This window comes from Rutilus rutilus (genome assembly GCF_951802725.1).
Source record: "Rutilus rutilus genome assembly, chromosome: 25".
NCBI classification, from domain to species: Eukaryota; Metazoa; Chordata; class Actinopteri; order Cypriniformes; family Leuciscidae; genus Rutilus; species Rutilus rutilus.
In genome coordinates, this window is record NC_140229.1 from 1,821,814 (window position 1) to 1,833,142 (window position 11,329).

The 11,329-nt window shown below is 38.5% G+C and overlaps 1 protein-coding gene across 2 annotated transcripts in view; it reads right to left on the reverse strand.

The window, feature by feature from the left end:
• The window catches only part of opn4xa (opsin 4xa), a 41,536-nt gene extending 33,865 nt beyond the window's left edge, over positions 1–7,671 (reverse strand). Inside the window, exon 1 of one of the 2 annotated variants that reach the window (XM_084401342.1) lies at positions 616–715. The gene's annotated coding sequence lies outside the window, so the exon portion shown is untranslated. Of the gene's footprint in view, positions 1–615; positions 716–7,561 lie in introns of those variants that run through there. The other variant, XM_084401341.1, reaches the window with a different exon arrangement.
• Between the last annotated feature and the right edge of the window lie 3,658 nt (positions 7,672–11,329).

Genomic DNA, 11,329 nt, shown 5'->3' on the forward strand with positions numbered 1-11,329 from the left:
GCTATTTTTGTACTTTATATCTAATATAAAGTGGTATTTGTCAACCAAAAATATATTTTTTTAAGTAAAATCTACAAAATGTATTCCACATTCAACAGACAGCAGATAATCATAAGATCACAATGATTTCATTTCTGACAGACTGAATCAAAATTGTTCAAAAGGATGACTAAAATCTTCATATGGCTATATTTTTGTACTTCATATCTAATATAAAGTGATTTTTGGTAACCAAAATAAAGTTCTAATACATGAAAAGGGTGAATACAAATATTATCAACAGAAATTGTTCCTCATTAAACAGAATAATTGTAAAGTGAACAAACACAGACATATAATCACACAATAAGTTTGTGACGACATATTCAACTCAAATTGTTCAAAATGATGACTAAAATATAACTTCACATCTAATATAATGCCCATGAACAAACAAAATGTTAAATTAAATCTACAGGACGTATTTCAATAGTCCGAGAGAATGAATGTGAAGAGTTTACCTGCTGTTCTGCGTCTGTGTGTGTGAGCCGGTGCCGTTTGCAGGGAAATCTGTTAACATGAGCGCAGTGGTGTGTGTGTGTGTGTGTGTGTGTGTGTGTTTATCAGTGTACTTACAGCTGGGTTTAAATGTGAGCGGCTCCGGCTCTGCTCTAATCCAACAGTGACGAGCTTCACTTACTACTGTACACTTACAGTCAGCATCATTCAGCACACTGAGTCTCTCACACACACACACACACACACACACACACACACATCGACTCAACTGCAGGCTGATGCACATGCTCCATTGATTTTCTATACACTACTGTCACTTTCAATTGCCCACAGTTTGTTCATCCTGACTGATAAGATGACTGTAGTGTCATGCATGTTTAATGCAGATGTCAATGGAGGATATATATATATATATACAGTCAAACCTCAACATTTATTCAGACGCCTTCAACATCTCTCACATTATCACAGTTTATTCGCTATAGTTTAGAAAACGGTACTAAATATGAGCAGAACTCAGTTGATATTTGTCTGGTTTTGTCCGTCCTTCTGTTAGACTGTCTCACACATGAATTATGTTGAATATCTGTCAGCTGTTAAATTTAACTACACAATTAGATAATACCAGTTTAGCTCAACCAATCACCAAGCAATGCTTCATTGTGTTCAGTCTGTGTGTAAAAAGAGCATTAGCAATTAAAGAAAACACACTTCAGCAAAACATGATCAGCTCAAAGTGTCCCAATCATTTTTGCTCCCAAATGTTTTATAATTTTTACTGGTAGTCACTGTTTTAAGAATATTAGTGTATAATGTCACAGTTTACTTTATTTTGCTCTCCTCACTTACATAAATGAACTATAGTGTCCTGCACACACTAGTAAAAAAATATCAAAAATTATATCTGGTGTCTGAATAATGTTTGGTCTGGGTGTATATATATATATATATACAGAATGCATATGCAAATCCGACCATAAACCTCTTATTTAGCAAAGCTGCACAACACTTTTAGAGAGCTCGCTGTATTACGCAAGAAATTATACGGTCTGTCAAACACTGAGATGTTACAGAGAAAAGACACGTCATCACATGCAGAACAACATCGTATGGAAAAATGGTGACACTTTTCTATAAGGTTTCATTTGTTAACATGAATTAACAATGAATAATACAGCATTTATTAATCTTAGTGCCCCATTATGCTAGTAGGAGTCTCCTACAACAGGTTCACATGCATCAAACGTAAAAAAAAAATATATATAAATTGTTAAATAATTTCTCAAACGACTCCTCTGATGAATCAATCTCTCTAAATCCCTCCTCTCCGAGAGATGCTCTGCTCTGATTGGCCAGACGGCTCAGTCTGTTGTGATTGGTCTGTCAGTAAGACAGTAATAACGCGAGTTTGCTGGAAACTTACACAAAACTACATATTTTGAACACCCGGCAGGAAATATATACATCAGTAATTATTCATACTTACAGGTTGTGATTCTGAGGGGCAAGTTAGTCCAGATGAACTGGGTACTGACCCATCTTTCAAGAGCAAGCGTTTAGCGAATCCCGCGTTTAGCGAATCCCGCGTTTAGCGAATCCCGCGTTTAGCGAATTCCGCGTTTAGCGGAATCCCGCGTTTAGCGAATCCCGTGTTTAGCGAATTCCGCGTTTAGCGAATCCCGCGTTTAGCGAATTCCGCGTTTAGCGAATCCCGTGTTTAGCGAATTCCGCGTTTAGCGAATCCCGCGTTTAGCGAATTCCGCGTTTAGCGAATTCCGCGTTTAGCGAATTCCGCGTTTAGCGAATCCCGCGTTTAGCGAATTCCGCGTTTAGCGAATCCCGTGTTTAGCGAATTCCGCGTTTAGCGAATCCCGCGTTTAGCGAATTCCGCGTTTAGCGAATCCCGTGTTTAGCGAATTCCGCGTTTAGCGAATCCCGCGTTTAGCGAATTCCGCGTTTAGCGAATTCCGCGTTTAGCGAATCCCGCGTTTAGCGAATTCCGCGTTTAGCGAATCCCGTGTTTAGCGAATTCCGCGTTTAGCGAATCCCGTGTTTAGCGAATTCCGCGTTTAGCGAATCCCGCGTTTAGCGAATCCCGCGTTTAGCGAATCCCGTGTTTAGCGAATTCTGCGTTTAGCGAATCCCGCGTTTAGCGAATCCCGCGTTTAGCGAATTCCGCGTTTAGCGAATCCCGCGTTTAGCGAATTCCGCGTTTAGCGAATCCCGCGTTGAACTCCGAGATTTGAGAAGCAGTCGTCAGTAAAATGAAGGTCAAGTTCGCGGACGGACAATGTACAACATAGACGGGCATTATATGCAAATGTATCTTCTAGTGATGTAGAACCGTAACGCACTGGGATTCGGATCACAAACGACTCGTTTCGGCGGTTCAGAGTCGATTCTTTCTTTTGGGAGACAAAACCTCTATTTATTGTGCACTTTCGACTTCACAACTTTGCAGAACGTTTACATTCACGAACAGCTATATTACACACTGCATGAAAGGGAATATTTGGAAAAATATAATAGAGGCGCTTTAATTTTACCATTTTACTAATGTTTGTTTTTTTGGTTTAATATTAAAAGTTGAATTGTGAATTAACATGCATAAAGGTTAATATATGCTGTATTGATAAATTGCTCATTGTTAGTTCATATTAGAGACCTATTATGCTTCTTTCCATCTCTCTTTAGTGTGTAATGCTGCTGTTTGATCATGAAGAAGCTCCAGTTCTTCTCTATATCAGTGTCAGTGTTTCTGAACTCCTGAAACGCCTCCATTGTAGTCTTGAGTTTCTTCCGGGAACGAACACGTCACAATATTCCTCATTTAAATAATTCATACGCAGAATAAAGGGGCGGGGCCTGGTTGAGTTAGTTAGTAGTGTGTTAAACTGGCGGTTATGGTAAGGGGCGGGACATTTCCCAAACACACTCGAAGCGCTCGACCAATCACAACACACTGCTCCAGCCGACCAATCAGAGCACAGTGTGCTTTTCAGAAGGAGGGGCTTCATAGAGACAGGAAGTAAACAGAGCGTTACTGACAGACTGGGAAGAGAGGAGCCGCAACAATGGAGAATATGGGAAAATAATCAACATTCAAGCAGGAAAACCTGTTCTAGTAGAGCCTGGAAACAACAAGACTTTATAAGTGGGAACAATAATGGGCTCTTTAACTAACGTTAACAAATGAGACCATATTCTAAAGTGTTACCAGAAAAACTGAATACTTTTCTTGGTGGAAGAACTTCAGTTTACAACTAAAATTCCTAGATAATCTCAGTAAATAGAGCTCACAGTCTAAGGGTCATCGGTAAACTCTCGCCGGGCCAGGATGAAACTGGACAGCACTGTTGGGAGCTTCAAGCTTTTAAAATAAGCATCCATGTGTGAAGAGACTCCTTAGAGACAAACGCCTGCACAGATAAAAGCTTCCCGACACCAATCGGATCTCGCTCTTTCCCCCTTCCATCGGCTTCGTTTTAACCCACTAATAGTAGTAGCAAAGCGGTGGAGACTGATGTGTGCCTGAGAGCATGAGGAAATGCTGAAACATCACAGGCTCTTTACCTTGAAGGAATCAAACCGTTTGTCACGTTTCTAAAGAATAACAGCACCAAAACACAGAACTACACCACTGCGTGTTCAACATGTAGACAATATCAGTTGATATCTAGTGTCTCCACTAAATTATGCCAGTTTAGGGTTTGATCATGTAAATAAATCTATATTTCATCCCAATCAACTTCTAAGCACTCTCAATGGGCCACTCCTGAGTAACATTTAAATGTTTAAATTGTCTATAAACATTTATAGTCAATAATTGTATCCCTTAAAACTCATCACCAAAATAAAATATTTAAACGTTTTTCTATGAATATGCAAATGAGCCCCGCCTCCACTCACTCGCTCAGCTCAGAGATCCACTGGTTGACGATCACACGTTGATCTGATTGGTTACAAGGTAGTTTGTGACGTCAGAAACACCAGCGATTTCAAAGCGTGTGTTTGAGACTGTCTTTGGTTCACTGCAGCTTTAAGGAGGAAATACTCAGCAATGGTGTCGACTTATGAACTTACACATGCTTTGTCTTAAAGCATATTAAAAACACCACATAGACACAGAAACAACATTAAAAGCTGGATTTTCACCACAGGGGGACTTTAACAATTTATGGCCATTATTAAAAGAAATATTCAAGATTGTTGGCCAGAAATCATTATTATTATTACCTTTATTTAACCAGAAAAAACTCATGTAATTTTTTTGTTTCAGAGTTGCTTCTATTATGCAACAGAATTTTTTTTATAATTTGATATAAAAAAAAAATTTGTGGCCACTACCTGAATCAATTTGGAAGGGTTCTTCACCGCAAAATCGACTTTCAATAAAACTTGGCTGCCTATACAGTAGAAACGCGAAACTTTTTTTGAAATCGGGAGAAAAAGCACAAAAAAAGGCCCCTTTGCCAAATAGGCAGGAAAACTTCAACTCCCATAATGCACTAGGCATGTTGCCGTCCAAGGCCACTCCCACCAGTCTGCTATAGATACGCTTAGCCAGAGTCAAATACCACCTTGCTCTAGTAGGAAATACTTCTAAGTAAACATTCTAAGTGTTTCATTATACCATAATGCTGTTTCAGTGATAAAACTACTCGTACAATCACTGTCCTGTTAACAACCCTCTGACGATCCGACTGTTCGTGGGCGGGGGATAATGCGGAAGTACAATCCCTGAAGTTCACAAAATCCCTGGAGCTAACATGGTTCATTTACTTATACTAGTACCAAACTAAGTGGGTTGAAAATCGGCGAAATTACACTTTAACTCAGACTGACATTGAACACGGGAGACGAGAGACTGCTGAAGTTAAAAAAATACATTAATGTGTCTTAATTTAGCTGTTTTGCTCATCTTCTCGCTGTCTGTGTGGGTGTTCTGAGAACACATCATATTCTGGGCCAAAGAATCAACATTTTCCCACGAACACCAGCGTGTTTCCCTGTCTCAGCCTTTTCAAAAACTCAATGCATTTTATCTTGAAGGGGTCATATAATGCCATTTTTGTACAAGCTAATATGATTCTTTAGGGTCTAAATTAAAAGTTTGTAATATACTTTAATTAAAAATTCTCATTAGTATTGTAAGAAAACACTAATTTTACCTGGTCAAAAACAGCTCTGTTTTCAGCACGCCGTTTCAGTGCATGTGTCTTTAAATGATAATGAGCTTTGCTCACCCCGCCCCTCTGTTCTGTGGGTACACCGTATTAGACATTCTCTGACCGTATCTAACACAATAACCACGTGTTATTCGTTATAAACGTGGGATTATGAATTATATTGAGAACGTCGTACATAGAAAACATGCCGTAATGTACCCTGAGTGTAAACCTTAGACGCATTCATCGTGAAGCCTGCAGCAAGGTTTGCAAATTTCGCAAAGATTAATATAAATACTAATATAAAGGTTAATAAAACATTACACTCACATCTTCTGGAGGTTCAGCAGGAACACGTTGGTACCGATCCGTTTTTTCTCGTTTGTGAAGCTGTCTGGTGTGAAATGATTCGTGCAAACATGAAAGCACAGACGATCGTGGGGAATCCCCGCGTCAATCCTTTGGGCATATTGCTTCAAAAACAAAACTCAGCCACTGCTTCTTCAACGGCTCGGATTTAGGAACATCCAAATGACTGCTGTGTTCCTTATTACATCTAAGAACAGAACACCACAATCGCTTAGACGCCATTCTACTCCAGCATATCAACAATGGCGGACTACTATGACGACGGCTGTCACAGCTTGCTCAGGGCGGGTCTTGTGTTGAAACACAGCTGTCAATCACAATAGCGGGAGGGGCGTACGATCTTATGACGTCACAATATCGAACGGCTTGATTTCAGAGATGGTCAAACATATAAGGAGATTAAAACAAAACCACTGGATGGATTTTTATCATGATAGGATGGTTGTGTACAGGCACTGCCAACAGACATTTCAGTGCAATCAACTTGTAAAAGTGCATGTACCATTATATGACCCCTTTGAAATAAAACAAAATTTCAAATAAACATTGCAAAATTATGATTGTAAACTTCTAATATTAAGACACTTTCATTAGCTTTGAGTAACCGGAAAACATCCAATCCAATTAACATACACAAAGGATCTTTCTTGGCATCGATGGTTCCATGAAGAACCTTTAACTCTTTCCCTGCCATTGGCAGAATTTTCCGGCTTTCCATGTTTTCTCTGTTGCACGGTAGGGGGCGCTATGTAGTACAGAATCTCCTGATCAGAACACAGGAGAAGAAGAAGCAGAAACGAGCGATAGAAGCATTGCTGACGCACATGTCAAATATCATCAAACATTAAACAGCACATAAATCAAAACTGCTAATGTTACTGAGTGAAATGTTGAATCCATGAACGACTGAAGCTTTGAGGTGTCGATGGACTCTGTGTTTTGATCATCGCTCTGAAGTCTGAATCCTATCCGGACGAAATCTTTGACAAAAATGAGATTTTTGCTTTTTTCTGAAACTTACCCATATTGTAAGTTGTTGATAAAAAGTAATTTTTAGTTTGTTTAAAAGCAGTGGCTCTGTTCTTTCTTTTGAGATGTTCTTTGCATGTTCAGGTATTCATACAACAAAATAAAATTTGTGCGAAAAAGGATAAAAAATGCTGGCGCTGGCTGGCAACTTTTAAAATTAAAATAAAAAAAACGCTTGCAGGGAAAGAGAATAACATCCAAGGAATCTTTTCATTCCACAAAAGGTTCTTTATAGTGGAAAAAGGTTGCTTAAAATATTAAAATGTTCTTCACACTAAGAAAAAACAAAAGGCCTGTTCACTGAAAGGTTCTTTTGTGGAACCCAAAATGGTTCTTCTATGACATCACTGCGTCACATCACTTTTGGAACCTTTATTTTTAAGAGTCTATCAAAATATTGATCGAAACAATCACATTATCCGAGCAACAGAACAGCGATTACAGTAAACTTATTAAACTTATTACAGTAAAATAATAAGTGCTACATGCAAACTAACCTCTCACTGATAAGATGTGGTCGGATCAGATCATGAGCTCAAATACATCCAGAGATGCTCAGACGTCAGCGGAGGAGAGTGTGTGAGCCGTGTGTGTGTGTCGTCTGACTGATGCACACACACACTGGTGCTTTCCATCTACTCCCTCTGACGACAGACAGATATGACGCTAGTTTGCGAAGGGAACAATCACTTTACTATTGCTCAAATGTCTTGAGGAGAGACGAGCTCTTCTGCCACACACAACATCCTTGCAAATGCACAGCGAACACTAGTGGCTTTACACAAACAAACTCACATGTTCTGTCACTCACAGAAGAAAAAAATATATATAGTTCTATAGAGAACTCTAGGGTTCTTGACTCAATTTTAAAGAATATTAATGCAAAAAAAGGTTCTATATAAGGGGAAATGTATGGAAGCTTGTTTCCGCCACAGCATTAAACATTTTAAAAGATAATGCAACTTTTTATCTCACAATTACGAGTTATATAGTCAGAATTGTGTGATATAAAGTCGCAATTGCAATTTATTTCTTATTTTATTTCTCACATTACTATGGAAGCTTGTTTCCGCCACAGAATAAAACATTTTAAGAGATAATTGCGACTTTTTATCTCACAATTGCGAGTTTACATCTCGCAATTCTGACTTTATTTCTCAAAATTCGGAGAAATAAAGTCAGAATTGCGTGAAATAAAGTCGCAATTGCGTGTTATAAAGTCAGAATTGCGAGATATAAAGTCAGAATTGTGAGATATAAAGTCAGAATTGCGAGATATAAAGTCAGAATTGCGAGATATAAAGTCAGAATTGCGAGATATAAAGTCAGAATTGCGAGATATAAAGTCAGAATTGCGTGATATAAAGTCAGAATTGCGAGATATAAAGTCAGAATTGCGTGAAATAAAGTCGCAATTGCATGTTATGTTAAAAGTCAGAATTCTGACTTTTTTTCTCCCAATTGCGACTTTATATCACGCAATTCTGACTTTATAATACGCAATTGGGAGATTTAAAGTCAGAATTGCATGAAATAAAGTCGCAATTGCGTGTTATAAAGTCAGAATTGTGAGATAAACTATATTCTGAGAGGTAAAAAAAAAAGTCCGTCTTTTTTTTTTTTTTTTTTTTAGAATTGGACTTTATATCTCACAATTGTGAGTTTATATCTCACAATTCTGAGAAAATATGTCAGAATTGCGAGATATAAACTCGCAATTGCGTGTTATAAAGTCAAAATTGCGTGTTATAAAGTCAGAATTGCGAGATATAAAGTCAGAATCGCATGATATAGTCGCAATTGCGAGAAATAAAGTCAGAATTACGAGATGTAAACTCGCAATTGTGAGATAAAAAGTCGCAATAATCTTTTTTTTTGTGGCGGAAACAAGCTTCCATACATTTCTGACTTTATAACATGCAATTTATTTCTTAGTTTATATCTCACAATGCTGACTTTATAACATGCAATTTATTTCTTAGTTTATATCTCACAATTCTGACTTTATAACACGCAATTGCGACTTTATATCACGCAATTCTGACTTTATATCACGCAATTCTGATTTAAACTCGCAATTGTGAGATAAAAAAGTCAGAATTGTCAGATAAAAAGTCGCAATTACCTTTTTTATTTTATATTCTGTGACGGAAACAAACTTCCAAAGAAATCATTGCATAATTCTTTCAAGTTTAACAGGTTATTTCAATTTAAAAAATAGAATAAAATCTAACTAAATCCATGAAGTGATCCCATGATGGGAAAAGATTCTATATATGAAGCGCCAAACCTTTTCTTCTAAGAGTGTATAGTTTGCATTAACTGTGGTTGATCATAAGCATATGAAGAGTTCAGATGCAAAAGCCTGAGTGCCATCTGAATCATTTTTATCAAGCTCGTATATTTAAGTTCAGTAATTTTACTTAAATGACAATTAATAGGTAATTTTCATTGCCATTTAAGTGAATTTACTGACCTTAAATAAACGAGCTTGATAAAAATCATTCTAGAAGAAAATTTCAGACGGCACTTAGAGGCTTTTACATCAGAACTCTTCATATGTTCACTCATAAATGTTGAAATGGCACTCGTATCATGTCTAATCACTAGAGATGGTCCTTTGACGTTCACTGATTCATGCAATTTCAATGTAACTTCATCTGAGCATTCAATAGAAAAGCAATGAGTAGTTAAGAGAAACAGTGTGTTGCTGTAGTGCATTCATCAATATGTGTCAGTGACTTCTCTAAGTGAATGGAGGATGATCACTCTAATTGTGGACTCGTGATGAATGTTGCATCTGAACTAACGTTTTGTGTGATTGCATTGATTCTTTAAAGTACTGAGCACCTAAAATATCCCAGTGATCGATCCCAGAGGACCTCGGAGTCACGGACGACACACTATAGACGCTCTTCAATGGATGTAGTTGTGTTTGTGATGAAATGAATACAGCAAGGACGTATTATATTGATTGCACATTGATTGTACGATTGTAACACATGCTACTTGTCCTTCCCCGAGGGCGTATCGTGGCAAAACAAGTCTCTAGTGCCAGAAAGCACAGAAGACTGTAGAGTAGCCTAGAGTAAAACACAGGCTTCGCCGCTGCCATCTTGTTCTGTTTGAGTGCAGAAATTTCCACACAGAAAACCAGAGAGATGCCGCTTCCGTGAGGGAAGAGAGAAAGTGAACACAGTACATTGATCGTGTCAGTAATGAACAGCATGGCTTTAATTAACTTGACAAATCTGTCATTGACAGCTGCAGCAAAAGGCCTTGAGGATCCCAAACACACCACAGAATCACACGCTTTCAGCATCACACCACACCACAACACCGGACTGACACTCGGCTGCTATTACTGAATAATACACGGTAAATCTTGGCTATAAACATTTCTCCATGCCTTAAAATATGTAACTTGACACCCTCGTCTCATTTAGTATATGTGGTTCTATGAATATGCAAATGAGCCCCGCCTCCACTCACTCACTCAGCTCAGTATACGCGGTTCTATGAATATGCAAATGAGCCCCGCCTCCACTCACTCAGCTCAGTATGCGCGGTTCTATGAATATGCAAATGAGCCCCGCCTCCACTCACTCACTCAGCTCAGTATGCGCGGTTCTATGAATATGCAAATGAGCCCCGCCTCCACTCACTCACTCAGTATGCGCGGTTCTATGAATATGCAAATGAGCCCCGCCTCCACTCACTCACTCAGCTCAGAGATCCACTGGTTGACGATCACACGTTGATCTGATTGGTTACAAGGTAGTTTGTGACGTCAGAAACACCAGCGATTTCAAAGCGTGTTTTTGAGACTGTCTTTGGTTCACTGCAGTTTTAAGGAGGAAATACTCAGCAATGGTGTCGACTTATGAATTTACACATGGTTTGTCTTAAAGCGTATTAAAAACACCACATAGACACATAAACAACATTAAAAACTGGATTTACACCAAAGGGGGACTTTAAATTCATGTGCCTCATAATCTTTGATAATCGACATCTCATCTCTTCTCTTCTCTGATGATGTGGGCGGGGCAACCTGTCACTCACATGAGATCCACCAATAGCAAACCACAACCATCCAATCAATTCCCCACAGACAAATCAAGCCCCGCCCACATTTGTTCTTGTTTGAGAAGCGTTTCACTCGGATATACAGAACAATAGGGAAGAAAAGATGTTACTACAAACCAACAAATCAAAGCATGTCCGCATCTAAACGCATGACCTTGTTGTACTTTCTAATTATA